The sequence below is a fragment of the Muntiacus reevesi genome, chromosome 2 (assembly GCF_963930625.1).
Source record: "Muntiacus reevesi chromosome 2, mMunRee1.1, whole genome shotgun sequence".
Classification (NCBI taxonomy): Eukaryota; Metazoa; Chordata; class Mammalia; order Artiodactyla; family Cervidae; genus Muntiacus; species Muntiacus reevesi.
Genome location: NC_089250.1, coordinates 42794038 through 42809511, shown reverse-complemented (window position 1 = coordinate 42809511; position 15474 = coordinate 42794038). Strand labels below are relative to the sequence as shown.

Here is a 15474-nt window from a genome sequence, read left to right as displayed (position 1 = left end):
GTCATGTCTGACTCTTTGTGACCCCATGGACTATACTGTCCATGGAATTTCCCAGGCCAGCATACTGGAGTGGTTAGCCTTTCCCTTCTCCAGGGGATCTTCCCAACCTGGTGATTGAACACAGGTCTCCTGCATTGCAGGCGGATTCTTTACTGTTGGAGGCACCAGGGAAGCCCAAGAATACTGGAGTAGGTAGCCGATCCCTTTTCCAGCGGATATTCCTGACCCAGGAAGCAAACCCAGGTCTCCCGCATTGCAGGTGGATTCTTTACCAACTGAGCCACCAGGGAAGCCCCCTGGTTTGGTGTTCAGTTCAGTTCAGTTCAGTCGCTCAGTCATGTCCGAGACTTTGCGACCTCATGAGCCGCAGCGCACCAGGCCTCCCTGTGCATCACCAACTCCCGGAGTCCACCCAAACCCATGTCCACTGAGTTGGTGATGGTTTTGGTGATAGCAGTGCCAACTCTCAGGACTGGCATCCAGTTTCCAAAGTTCATTTCCATAGAAGAGGGTGTGTATTCATTCACCTCCTGGTTTTCATGGCCCAGACTGTTTTTATTCCCATTTCCTCCAGCCTATGCTCTGGGCAGAATTTTATTTTTGGATTCCACAGTAAGTAGGGAGGGCCCAAAGCTAGAGCCACATTAAAATTCTTCTGACTAGAAAGGATTGCAAAAAGGAGAACATGTGGAGCTGATGCCAAGTTTTCAGTGGCTCTTTTTAAAGTAAACGTTTTCTTTTTTTTTTTTTTCTTTTTTGGCATGTGAGATCTTGGTTCCCTGACTGGGGATCAAACCTGTCCCCCCTGCAGTAGGAGAACACAGTCTTAATCACTGGCCCACCGGTGCAGTCCTTAAAGTAAACTTTTAGTTTGAGATGATCATGGATTCACTTGCGGTTCAAAAAGAATACAGAGCAAGCTTGTGTCCGCTCTATTCCTCCAACACTACTGTCTTGCAAAACCAACAGCTGTGTGTCACAACCAGAATATCAACATCCATGCAACCTACTGACCATGTTCATATTTTCCTAGATTTGTGCTGGGTGTGCATTTAGTTGGGCTTGACCTGTGACTCAGGGGTAAAGACTCCACCTGCAATGCAGAAGACTCAGATTCGATCCCTGGGTGAGGAAAATCCCCTGGAGGAAGGGCATGGCAACTCGCTCCAGTAGTCTTGCTGGAGAGTCCCCATGGACAGAGGAGCCTGACAGGCTACAGTCCATGGGGTCATAAAAAGTCAGATATGACTGAAGTAACTTAGCAACGCATGTGCATTTAGTTCTGTGCAATTTTTTCACACATTTATTTCATGAGTCATGACCACAGTCAGGACACAGGACTTTGCCATCATCACGGGCATCCCTTTTATAACTGTCCTCCCCACTTCTGCCCCAGTCCCTCCTCTGGTTCTCCAGCTTTCTTGAGGTATAATCAACAAACGGTGTATTTTAAGTGCATGGCATGGTGATCTGCTATGAAGTGAAAGTGTTAGTCGTTCAGTTGTGTCCGATTCTTTGCAACCACATGGACTGTAGCCCGCCAGGCTACATGCCATGGAATTCTCCAGGCAAAAATACTGAAGCAATAGCCATTCCCTTCTCCAGGGGATCTTCCTGACCCAAGGATGGAACCCTGGTCTCCTACATTGCAGACGGATTCTGATCTGCTATCCAGGCACACTGTGAAATTACATGAGTTAACTCCCATTGCCTAACATAGTTCCCTTCTGAGTGCTGAGAAGGCTTGAGATTTACTCTAGTAGATAGTAGACACTAGCACAATAAATATAAAACTCAATTTTTAAAATTAGAATAGTTATAAACTCAAAGTATTCTCCTCATTGTCAATTCTATTGCTTGATTCCATGAAAGGACATTTAATGAGATTCATCACTTTTTTTTTCAGATTTATTGATGTTTAATTGACAATTGAAATTTTACATATAATGATGGTCTGCTATGCATATACATTGTGAAATGGTCCCCACATACAATCAAGCTAATTAACATCCATCAAATCTGCATTACTTGCTTGTTTGTTTTTGTTTTGTTGGGAACCCTTGGATCCATAAGCAAATTCAATTACGCATACAGTATTATTAACTACAGTCACCTTGGGGTACAATAGATCATCAGAACTTACTCATCTCATGACTAAACGCTGATACCCTTTTGACGAACATCTCCCTGTTTCCCCCACTCTAATCACATGAATGTTACATCTTTTGTTATTGCTCCTCTGGTCCCCAAGGCACTGTTCCTTTTTTTTTTTAAGCTACTTTTTCTGATTCCCTTTGAGTAATTTATATTGCTTTATCTTCCAGAACACTATTTATTCTGTTCCTTCAGGTCTATTGAGTTCATCCACAAGTTTTTAATTCTCACTACTATATTTTTCACTTCTAAAGTTTTCATTTGGTTTTTCTTTATGTCTTCTGTTTCTTTGCTAGGACACTCTGTTTCCTGGTTGAAACTTTCTACTTTTTCATTTGTCCCGAGTACATTTGTAATGGCTTATTGAAACGTTTTCATGATGGATACTCTAAAATCATTCTAATATCTCAGTTGTCTTGGTGTAGGCATCAGTAGCTTGTCTTTTTAAATTCAATTTGATGCCTTCCTTGTTTTGGGAATAATGAGTAATTTTTAACGGAAATCTAGACAATGGTGGTATTGTGTGTTCATTAAGCTTTAGATCCCTTTAAAAGGTCTCATAAAATTGCATACTGTGGGAAATTCACTGAATGGAAGAGGAAAAAACACATAAGAACTATAGACAGGTGAAAAGCCACACCTGGAAAATTTGGAAAATATACTATGGTAAGCTTTTTCTGAGGGCTCCATCCTCTATGATCACTTCCAGGGATATCAGCATTTCAATCTCAGTTACACAGGGGGGAAAAGATGAAAATGCTAAACAAGTGGTATGTTGGATTGTTTGAATTGTGTCTTTATTTACTTTGGGGGGAAAAGACTGGGTTTAGAGATTTTTATTTCCTACTCTAGTATCATGACTGACCATGCTAAGTGATATCTAATAAAGTAGGCACCTTCTCACCCTTGAGATGTGCTTTGATCATCAACCCCAATGCAAGAACTCTGGAGCAACCACAGACACAGTTGTTAATATTCCTCATGAAATGGGTAATCTGGATGATGAGCAAATCTAAGAGCTAAAGAGAAAGTTTTAGTCAAGTACCTGTTTCTGGTCTGGGTAGAGAGGTTTCTTTTAAACTGGCTTAAGCAAGAGATCATGAACTCCTTATTGCCAAATTCAGATTTAAATTGAAGAAAGTAGGGAAAAACCACTAGACCATTCAGGTGTGACCTAAATCAAATCCCTTATGATTATACAGTGGAAGTGACAAATAGGTGTAAGGGGTTGGATCTGATAGAGTGCCTGAAGAACTATGGATGGAGGTTCATGATATTGTACAGGAGACACAAATCAAGGTCATCTCCAAGAAAAAGGAATGTGAAAAAGCAAAATGGCTGTCTGAGGAGGCCTTACAAATATCTGTGAAAAGAAGAGAAGCAAAAAGCAAAGGAGAAAAGGAAAGATACACCGATTTGAAGGCAGAGTTCCAAAGAATAGCAAGGAGAGAGAAGAAAGGCATCTTCAATGATCAGTGCAAAGACAGAGGAAAGCAATAGAATGGGAAAGACTAGAGATCTCTTCAAGAAAATTAGAGATACCAAGGAAATATTTAATGCAAAGATGGGCACAATAAAGGACAGAAATGGTATGGACCTAAGAGAAACAGAAGATATTAAGAAGAGGTGGCAAGAATACACAGAAGAATATACAGAAAAGATCTTCACGACCCAGATAATCACTATGGTGTGATCACTCACCTAGAGCCAGACATCCTGGAATGCAAAGTCAAGTGAACCTTAGGAAGCATCACTGCAAACAAAGCTAGTGGAGGTGATGGGATTCCAGTTGAGCTGTTTCAAATCCTAAAAGATGATGCTGTGAAAGTGCTGCACTCAATAAACCAGCAAATTTGGAAAACTCAGTAGTGGCCACAGGACTGGAAAAGGTCAGATTTCATTCTAAACCCAAAGAAAGGCAATGCCAAAGAATGCTCAAATTACCGCAAAATTGCACCTCATCTCACACGCTGGCAAATTAGTGTTCAAAATTCTCCAAGCCAGGCTTCAGCAGTACGTGAACGATGAAATTCCAGATGTTCAAGGTGGATTTAGAAAAGGCAGAAGAACCAGAGATCAAATTGGCAACATCTGCTGGATCATTGAAAAAGCAAGAGAGTTCCAGAAAAACATCTATTTCTGCTTTTATTGACTAGGCAAAAGCCTTTGACTGTGTGGATCACAATAAACTGTGGAAAATTCTGAAAGAGATGGGTATACCAGAAAACCTGACCTGCCTCTTGAGAAATCTGTATGCAGGTCAGGAAGCAAAGGTTAGAACTGGACATGGAACAACAGACTGGTTCCACATTGGGAAAGGAGTACATTAAGGCTGTATATTGTCACCCTGCTTATTTAACTTATATGCAGAATACGTCATGAGAAATGCTGGGCTGGATGAAGCACAAGCTGGAATAAAGATTGCTGGGAGAAATATTGATAACCTCAGATATGCAGATGACACCCCTCTTATGGCAGAAAGAGAAGAAGAACTAAACAACCTCTTGATGAAAATGAAAGAGGAGAGTGAAAATGTTGGCTTAAAGCTCAACATTCAAAAACAGATCATGGCATCTGGTCTCATCACTTAATGGCAAATAGATGGGGAAACAGTGGAAACAATGACAGACTTTATTTTTGGGGGCTCTAGAATCACTGAAGGTGGTGACTGCAGCCATGACATTAGAAGATGCTTACTCATTGGAATGAAAGTTATGACCAACCTAGATAGCACATTAAAAACCCGAGACATTACTTTGCCAACAAAGGTCTGTCTAGTCGAAGCTATGGTTTTTCCAGTAGTCATGTATGGATGTGTGAGTTGGACTATAAAGAAAGCTGAGTGCTGAAGAATTGATGCTTTTGAACTGTGGCATTGGAGAAGACTCTTGAGAGTCCCTTGGACTGCAAGGAGATCCAACCAGTCAATCCTAAAGGAAATCAGTCCTGAATATTCATTGGAAGGACTGATGCTGAAGTTGAAACGCCAATATTTTGGCCATCTGATGCGAAGAACTGACATTTGGAAAGACCCTGATGTTGGGAAAGATTGAAGGCGGGAGAAGAAGGGGCCGACAGAGGATGAGATGGTTGGATGGCATCACTGACTCAATGGACATGAATTTGAGTAAGCTCTGGGAGTTGGTGATGCACAGGGAGGCCTGGCATGCTGCAGTCCATGGGATCACAAAGAGTCAGACATGACTGAGCAAATGAACTGAACTAAACTGAAGCAAGAGAATTGATGTAATTTTCCTTTTGGACAAGTACAAGCCCAGCCAGTTTTATAACCACTATGTACAATTGCATTGCAGTGTAATCAACACATTGTAGAAAATAAATATGCTTACATGCACTTGGGCACATGCACAAAAATAAACTAATATATTACATTTTTGTAAGTTTGTTATTCTACAGCGTAAGGAGATAAACAATTTGTGTCGATATTATAAACTCCCAAGAGGGCAGACATGAGTTCTTCCTCTTTTAAACCAGTGCTATTATGGCTTAATACCTGAAGTTAACAAATATTTCAAGGCGATGGTGAGGAAGGTGACAAGAACAGTACTGTTGTTCAGTTTCTTCCAAGCACTAAGAAATATTTTACCTGTGACTTCACTGGGTGAAAAATTATATATTAGATCTAGAAATAGATAGGGTGATTATAATATAAGCCACTTTAACAAGGGTTTCCATTTTGGCAAAGAAGGTGAACTCTCTTTGTAAATATAAAGTCATCATTTTTGAGATAGGTGGTGCTACTGTTTATAATAGCCAGGACATGGAAGCAACCTAGATGCCCATCAGCAGATGAATGAATAAGGAAGCTGTGGTACATATATAGCATGGAATATTACTCAGCCATTAAAAAGAATTCATTTGAATCAGTTCTAGTGAGATGGATGAAACTGGAGCCCATTATACAGAGTGAAGTAAGCCAGAAAGATAAAGACCAATACAGTATACTAACACATATATATGGAATTTAGAAAGATGGTAATTATAACCCTATATGCAAAACAGAAAAAGAGACACAGATGTACAGAACAGACTTTTGGACTCTGTGGGAGAAGGCGAGGGTGGGATGATCTGAGAGAACAGCATTGAAACATGTATATTATCAAGTGTGAAACAGATCATCAGCCCAGGTTGGATGCATGAGACAAGTGCTCAGGCCTGGTGCACTGGGAAGACCCAGAGGGATGGGGTGGAGAGGGAGGTGGGGGGGGGGGGGGATCGGGATGGGGAATACATGTAACTCCATGACTGATTCATGTCAATGTATGGCAAAAACCACTACAATATTGTAAAGTAATTAGCCTCCAACTAATAAAAACAAATGGGAAAAAAATAAATAAAAAGTAAACTAAAAACAAAATAGGTGGTGCTAAATCACTGGATAATTATTATTGATTAAAATGACGTATTAATTGCTAAAAATTACTGCCTGCTTCTTCATTGTCTGTTATTCTACCCTACTATTTTGTTATTCATTCAACCAATATTCACTAATTACTCAGGGAGAGAATAGTTTCTTAAAATTCCTTCCCTAAGACTCTACTGTTCTATGAGAAGCAGAAAGTACACAGCATAGGTTAGCAAACCATGTGCTATGTTAACGAGGGAGATGTGCCAAGAGAGAGACAGAGCAGGATCAGAGGGAGGAAGTGTTGTGCTGGGCTGGGCCGCCTTTTTAGATGAAATGACAGAGAAGGTGTCCCGGCGGTGCCATCTGAGTTAAGACTGACATTGGTGAAAGAGGGAACATCCGGCTATCTGGAGGAAGAGCATTCTGGGTAGAGAGAACAGCTCGGGCAGAGGCCCTGAGATGGGCCTGACACGTGGGGCAGCCAAGAGGCCGCTGGGCTGCACTGAGTCAGAGGGGCCGAGGTGGAGGCAGAGACATGGGGGGCCGGTGCTGCTGCCTCTGTAGGCACTGTGAGGACTTTGGCCTTTGCTCCAATTGAGAAGGCAGGCCACCAGATGCCAAGAAGAGGGCTTCCTGATCAGACCTTTGTTTTTTTCCTAGATATTAGCAGTATCTTTATTTTATTCAATTTAAGTTTTATATTATATTGGAGTATAGTTGATTAACAATGCTGTGTTAGTTTCAGGTGTATAGCAAAGTGAGTCAGTTATACATGTATATATATTCTCCTGGGAAGGAGGAAACTGATGGCGCAGGCAGACAGCAGGATGTAGCCAGGTTTTATTGTTTATTTTTATTTTTTTGAAAATCTGCATGCTATTTTATTTCCACTAGAAAAATATTATCTATACAAAAGTTGGTCCAGTTTCTTCTCCTTTATCTCTGCCATTCAAATTTAAATGCTTTAATTTTATTCCAGTAAAAATCACATATCTGACATAATAAAATACTTCACAGAAGCCAGGTTTTAGACCAAGGACTAAGATAAAGAAGAGTGAGGAGACCTGAAAGTACGTGCAAAGGATGTCAATGTGTTGATCGATTCTGGAATTCAGGAAGAATACGGACTGAGGTGCGTGGAGCAACAAGGGTAATGAGGGCTTGAAGTAAAGAGAGGTTTTCCATCCGCTTCCCTAAAAGAAGAGGCAACAGAGGACTCTGTCCTTTGTGGACTAGAATAAATGGAATTCCCTCCTTACCCTACTCCTATAGCATCTACAGTGGAACCAGCTACTTACTCGCCATGGTCAAAATAGCGTATGTTTCTACTTAGGCCATCCAGACATCCCATGTCCTCTGGGGTCAACTGGAATTCAAAAACCTATCAGAAATATGAGACCACCAATTCAGTTTCCCAAAGGCAAGCACTGCCACCCACCCCTACACGTCCCCTGCATGCAGATACAGACACACACATTTATGTAGGAACTTGTGTAGTTTTCATGAACTTGGGGTTCATCCCTGGCGAAAGTCACAGAAATTTGTCCATTCAGAGAGTTGAGATTGGTGATTCAGTTCACCCTCAGAGACTTTGGGTGACTGTGGTTATAGCCAAGGAATCATAGAGATTTCTGAGCTCAGATCTCATGTCCACAAACTCCTTCATTTTTTTCAGCTGAAGAAATCAAGAGATGATTTATTCAGGGCCATACTGTGGAGTAAAAATGAGCGTTGAGACTTAAACTTGACTCAAACCCTCTGTAGACTGTTCTTTCCAAACACTGTGCTTCCTGTCTTGTAGGTTTGGAGGACAGGAGAGTTAAATACAGAAAATATACCCATAGAGAACATAGGGAGATAAACTCTACCCAAATACACATTGGGAACCTCCCAAACAACCCATCCCTGGGGACAGACAATGTGTCTCTGTCAGCCTCTTGCTGCCCACAATCCTACAGGTACCTAGAAGTTCTCCTTGATCCTCTTCTCATTGAAGCTCTTGGCCAGAGCCACCACACCCCGCTGCAGCTGGTAGCACAGGGCTACCTGGGCTGGAGTTCACTGGTGCTTTTCAGCAATGGCATTGAGTACCAGATCCTGCAGGAGAACCGGATTTTCCTTTTTCACCCTGGGAAGGAGACAGAGATGCTCTGTTTCTGAGGTTGCACATCCTTTCTACCTGGGTTAGTTTAATCAGGCGAGGGGTGGTTAATCCACTGGAATCTTTCTCATGACATTCTGGCTGTCTCAATAACTCCATTGCCTTTTTTGGTGAAGTCAAAGAAGAAAGACAAGAGAAAGTGAGGTGAGAAGGGAAAATCAGGGTTTTTTTTTTTTTTCATCTTTTAAACATTTTTTAGAAACTTAGCAAAATATGGACTAAGTCAAGAAGGCAAAACTGTTGTTCCAAGTCAGACCCAATGACCACCATTGTAACAAATAGTCAAGAATTTTATAAGAATTTGTTATTTCAAAAGATGCACTTGACTGTCTCTGTTTTGTACTCAAGTACTAAAAGGTACACATCTATATTCCTCTTCAAGAGATTAAGAAATTAAAACTTACAGAAATTGCTATTTGTCTCATATCACTCAACTACTGTGTCAGAATAATGACTTGGAAACTTTGTTAGTCTTTAAAGCCAAAACTTTTGAATTGGATGATCATTTTAATTAGTAATAATAATTTGTGCTTCCCAGGTGGCATTAGTGGTAAAGAATCCACCTGGCAATGCAGGAGACATAAGAGATGCAGGTTCGATCCCTGGGTCAGCAAGATCCCCTGGAGGAGGAAATAGCAACCCACTCCAGTATTTTTCCCTGGAGAATCCCACAGAGAGATGAGCCTGCTGGGCTATAGTCCATAGAGTCGCAAAAAATCAGACACGACTGAAGTGACTTAGCACTCATGTAATAATTACTTTTTATTCAATAATACTTTATTGAGTCCTCAAAATGTAGGCTAGGTAAAGGATTTGTAAAGATGGATCATTCCTGCTAAGTATCTTTAATTTCCCCCAGACAGTTGAGAGATGGCTCCAGAAGACACAGCATCTAGAATCAGAATACCTTTATAGAAATCATTACCATTTCTTCCTTAAGTCAGACCCCAAGGGAGGGTAGGCAACGAGGAGAATGTCCTTGGAGTTACAGAACTCTAGCAGTTTGCTCTGGTTGAGGTAAGGGTGACATTCCACCTGTAAATTGCCAAGCAGAAGTACTAGCATGTGGGATCAGCAGGATCACCATCCCCAAATGTACAAGGAACACACACAGCTATATTCACAGTGTCGGAATTATTTAGAAATACCAGCAACAAGGGCCAGCACATGACTGTCATCCACAGCTGTGACCATGGTGCACAAGACCCAATAGTTTTCCTGCCTAAAAATGCCTTGTGCTTTATCTATTCATCCCTCCTTCCCTCCCCAAGAAAGAACCCTTAGCAGCCAATTTTCTTTCCTTTCTCAAATTGGTAATCTCCAAAGTGGAGGTAAATCTCCCAAAGGACAAAAAGTAAACATTTTTAGAACTACTGTTTTTATTTTTACCTACAAGGAAGAAAACACTAAGCCTTACTAATATCTAATATATGGATTGCCTTTAGACATGAGATGTCTAGAAGGAGATGAGATCATGTAGAAATGTAGGTCCTCTGCCAGGAAGAAGTGATGCCAGTTATTAATATTTTTACACTCATGATTTCCTTCCCTATTCTCCAAGATAAGGAAGTGTATGTGTTGCTCATTAATGTGAGTTTATCTTAACAAATAGACTACTAACTTTTTTTAACTTTTAATTTTTTATGGGAGTAAAAGCTTCATTACATACTTTTACCATTTTACCCATTTTTAAGTCTACAGTTCAAAGGCATTAAGTACATTCATATCATTTGGGAGTGATTTCATACCATGTACCCACTACTATATTTAAAATGAATAACCAACAAGTAATTACTCTGTGGCACAGGGAAAATCTGTTCGACATTATGTAGCAACTTAATTGGGAAAAACATCAGCAAGGACTGATGCTGAAGCTGAAGCTCCAATCCTTTGGCCACCTGATGGGAAGAACTGACTCCTTGGAAAAGACCCTGATGCTGGGAAAGATGGAGAGCAGGAGGAAAAGGGGGTGACAGAGGATGAGATGGTTGGATGGCATCACAGACTCAATGAGCATGATTTTGAGGAAACTCCAGGAGATAGCAAAGGACAAGGAAGTTGGGTGTGTTGCAGTCCATGGGGTCACAAAGAGTCAGGCATGACTGAGCCACTGAAAAACAACAACAGTTGATAAAATAATCCTAAATGGACTAGATACATGTATATGTGTAACTGAATCACTTTGCTGTACTCTTGAAACAAACAGCATTGTTCATTGACTGTTCTCCAAGATAAAAGAAAAACTTCAAAAAAGAATCCCAGTGGTTATCTCATGACAAAGAACTCAAAAGAGCCATTAAAAGATGAATTACCCGTTCTCTCTGATGCATGAGTGTCCCAATATTTCTGACCTTTTATGAGAAAGATCAATCATTTGCTAGCTCTGAATTTCTAGGGCCAACTACCGTAACACCTAGTAGATTATACTTCAACCTGACTCCTCGATGTTTCTTGTAAAATGACATGGGAACAGAAACAAATAAAAAAAATAAAAATAAATGGACACCATCTTTAGCAATATCTTCAGTAACTTAAAATACACTCTGTTCTCTTGGAGCAGCTGATGTCACAAGGTCAGTGGAAAAGAGGGAAGTGCCATTTGGTGACTTTGTTCAAATGAGGGAAGAGTAAGCTGGTGAGGAGGGAGAAGAGATCGGGGGCAGATTGATGAGGGGATTACCTGGATGAAGACGGGCTTATACTTGAGCCCCGGCTTGTTCAGGATCTTCTCCAGCTGCTTGTGGTTAAAGTTGGGCACCCTGATGGACTTGGTCAGCCCTGCGTCCTTACACTTCTCCGGGGTCTGGGGTGGGAGGGATGATGAGGGGTAACTGGCTAGAGAAGCATACTAAATGATAGCATGAGTGGCGCTGGGTGAGGGAGAATACAAGATGCAGACTGCAATAAATAAGACAGGAGTTGGCCAATAGGAGGAGGATGAGAAATAGGAGAATGAGAACTATTTTTTAAAATAGTTTTTTAATTGGCTAAGAGGATAGAAAAAGAAAAGGATGAAAGCAGCCCAGGCAGGGTTAAGAGAACCAGTATGATCTTTAGCTGATCACCTAGAAAAATCTGGTAAAACACTAGCAGAACAAGTGCTGGGAGAAAGGAGCTTGAGCCAGGCGTAGGCTGGGAAACAGGAAGCTGCCATGCTCGCCTCGCAGACCACTGGCTTCCCATTTTCTCTTTGACCTCCTTTCCTATGATTGACATCAAACTCATTGGACTCTGGCCCCACCAGTTCCTTGATGTTTTTTCAGCATGGTGAGCTTTCTCCTGGGCTTCCCAGGTGGCATTAGTAGTAAAGTAAAGTAGTAAACCTGCCAATGCAAGACATGCAAGAGAACTGGGTTCGATCCCTGGGTTAGGAAGATTCCCTGGAAAAGGGCACAGCAACCCACTTCAGGATTCTTGCCTGGAGAATCCCATGACAGAGGAGCTTGGCAGGCTACAGTCCATAGGGTCACAGTGTCGGATACAACTGAAGTGACTTAGCACGCACACACAGACTTTCTCCTACCTTAAAATCTTTGCTTTGATTTTCTTTATGCCTGCCTACATCAGTCTTCCTCTAGATGATTGCTTAATAAATTTCATCTCCTGAAAGTCTTTGGTCAAATGCCACCTTCTCAAAGAGGACTGCAATGTCCCTTCTGTTTTTCTTTTTCTAAACAAATTATTCAATTTATCTATTGGCTGTGCCAGTTCTTAGTTGTAGCATGTGGGATCTTTGGCAATTACATGCGAACTCTTGGCTTCCCTGGTGGCTCAGATCATAAAGAATATGCCAGCTATGCAGAAGACCCAGGTTCAATTCCTGGGTCAGGAAGATTCCCCTGGAGAAAGGAATGGCAACCTACTCTGGTATTCTTGGGGCTTCACTACTGCCTAAGATGGTAATGAATCTGCCTGAAATGTGGGAGACCAGGTTCCATGACTGGGTTGGATAAATCCCCTGGAGAAGGGAATGGCTATCCATTCCTGTGTTCTTGCCTGGAGAATTCCATGGACAGAGGAGCCTGGAGGGCTATAGTCCATGGAGTTGCAAAGAGTCAGACATGACTGAGAAACTAATACTTCCTGTGAATTCTTAATTGCAGCATACAGGATCTAGTTCCCTGATCAGATTGAACCTAGGGCCCCTGCATTGGGAGCACTGTCCCATGTCCATTCTGTTTTTAATTGCCTATCTGTGCCCCCAAACCATCCTGGCATTCTTGGTTCTCTGAATCAGCTTCACTTTCCTATATCACTGCATCCCTCCCCTGCCCAGTAGAACCTACCACACTATGGGGCCAGAGATCTTAGTCTTGTCCACAGGTATAGCCTGAGTATGTGGAAGTACCCAGGGCTAAGTACATCACAGGCACTCAGTAACTACTTACTGAATCTACACAGATGGAATGTGAAACTGAGGTACAGGGACATTCATGGTCTTGTCCACGTCTGCACAAGGGGCAGAACTGGACCCCGTCCACCTCTCCCCAGTTCCTTGTGAGTCCTTTCTTCCTCAATGTGCAAAAACATGGCCTCTTTGGAGTTGCACTCACCTCCCACGTGGTACATAGATCCACTGTGTCAAAAGCGATGTTTCCATGGGTGTCCTCTGGGATTGGGTCCTCCCCAGGCTGGAACACAGGAAAGAAGAGGAGGTTATATCAGGCTGTGTCTGGCTTCAGCCAAGCTGTTTGGAGCCTTTAGACCTTGAGACTAATGAAACAATCTAGCCTTGTTCTTGAAAGGAAGAGGGAAATGTAGTACATTGAAAAGTACACTTCTAGAAATGCTTTTAACCCCTGAAGATTTAATAAATATTGCTTGTGTAAGGACAACTTGAGATACACAAGACCCCATCATAATGAGAGCTCAGAGTGGTGCCATGGCCAAATGGGCTCCTTGGTCCCGATCCTTGTGGGATAAATCTCTTCCGTCCCTGCTCTCCACCTGGAGGTTGTCATATGAGAAAGGGATTTGTCAGCATCTCAGGGCTGAGTCTCATCCTCATTACACGTTCTGTGCCTTCCCTGGTTTCCACATCAGGATGTTCCCCAGACACTAGTGGGCACAAGGTCAAAATTCAAGAGCACAGGGCCTAGAAAATTTAGACATTTGTCCACAAGATCGAGGCAGAGACATTGAAAGCAATAAACCCATTCAATACTTCGGGCACCAGATGCAAAAAGCCGACTCATTGGAAAAGACCTTGATCCTGGGAAAGATTGAGGGCAAGAGAAGGGGATGATGGGGGATGAGATAGTTGGGTGACATCACTGACTCAGTGGACATGAGCTTGAGCAAACTCTTGGAGACAGCGAAGGACAGGGAAGCCTGGCGTGCTGCTATCCATGGGGTCGTAAAGAGTTGGACATGACTCAGCAACTGAACAACAACTAACCCTTCAGTCTGGGACTGGAACAGTGAGCTGCAATGGGGATAGGTGCAGAAAAAAGAAAAAGCAAAGAGAATGTCAAGTATTACGTATGATTCGTCCCACTTTCACAAGCTATGTCTTTTTATTTCACTCCTAATGACATTAATAACCAAAGTAAAAGAAATCTCACTAACCTTCAGAGCTGTTGGGGAATGAATAAGATAAAGATCCACGCAGCTCAGTTGAAGTTTTCTCAGCGAGTTTTCCAGGCAGGTTTGGACCAATTCTGGCATAGTCAATAAAGCAGAAGTAGATATTTTTCTGGAACTCTCTTGCTTTTTTAATGATCCAATGGATGTTGGCAATTTGATCTCTGGTTACTCTGCCTTTTCTAAATCCAGCTTGAACATCTGGAAGTTTGTGGTTCATGTACTGCTAAAGCCTGGCTTGGAGAATTTTGAGCATTACTTTGCTAGCATGTGAGATGAGTGCAATTGTACGGTAGTGTGAACATTCTTTGGCATTGCCTTTCTTTGGGATTGGAATGAGAACTGACCTTTTCCAGTCCTGTGGCTACTTTGCTGTTTTAGAAACAGCAAGATTTGAGTTTTCCAAATTTGCTGGCATATTGAGTGCAGCACTTTCACAGCATCATCTTTTAGCATTTGAAATAGCTCAACTGGAATTCCATCACCTCCACTAGCTTTGTTCTCAGTGATGCTTCCTAAGGCCCACTTGACTTCACATTCCAGGATGTCTGGCTCTAGGTGAGTGATCACACCATCATGGTTACCTGGGTCATGAAGATCTTTTTTGTACAGTTCTTCTGTGTATTCTTGCCACCTCTTCTTAATATCTCCTGTTTCTGTTAGGTCTATACCATTTCTGTCCTTTATTGAGCTCATCTTTGTGTGAAATGTTCTCTTGATATCTCGAATTTTCTTGAAAAGATCACTAGATCACCTGAAACTAACACATTTTAAATCAACTATACCCCAATTCCATGAATAGAGGTGCCTTGTGAGCTAGAGTTTGTGGGGTCAAAAAGAGTCAGACATGACTGAACAACTGAAGAGCAGATACACCAATAAAATTTTTTTAAAAGACTGGAAGTTATGTCTGAAAGTTATTTTTTTAAAAGACTGAAAGTTATGCAAACTGTAGTCCACAAGTAAATTATTGGAGTTAGTTTCCCACTAAGAAAGGGAGACTCCATGACATGAGAGAATTACTTTTTCCATCTAAAGATTTTGGTGCTTACCTATAAGTGGATGATATCTAGGATATATTCAAACTTGAACATGAAAAATTTTAGTAAGGTAGAACCAAATGTTTTACTTTTGGGGGAAGTAAAAGCTAAGACAGTTGCCCAGTAGACCCTGGGAAGGCATTTATGTGCCCAGCTGCCCTTGACTT

The 15474-nt window shown here is 41.7% G+C and overlaps 1 pseudogene; it reads right to left on the bottom strand.

Moving 5' to 3' along the window:
* Window positions 1–7361: 7361 nt before the first annotated feature.
* LOC136157145 (prostaglandin F synthase 1-like) lies at window positions 7362–14351 on the bottom strand (annotated as a pseudogene).
* Between the last annotated feature and the right edge of the window lie 1123 nt (window positions 14352–15474).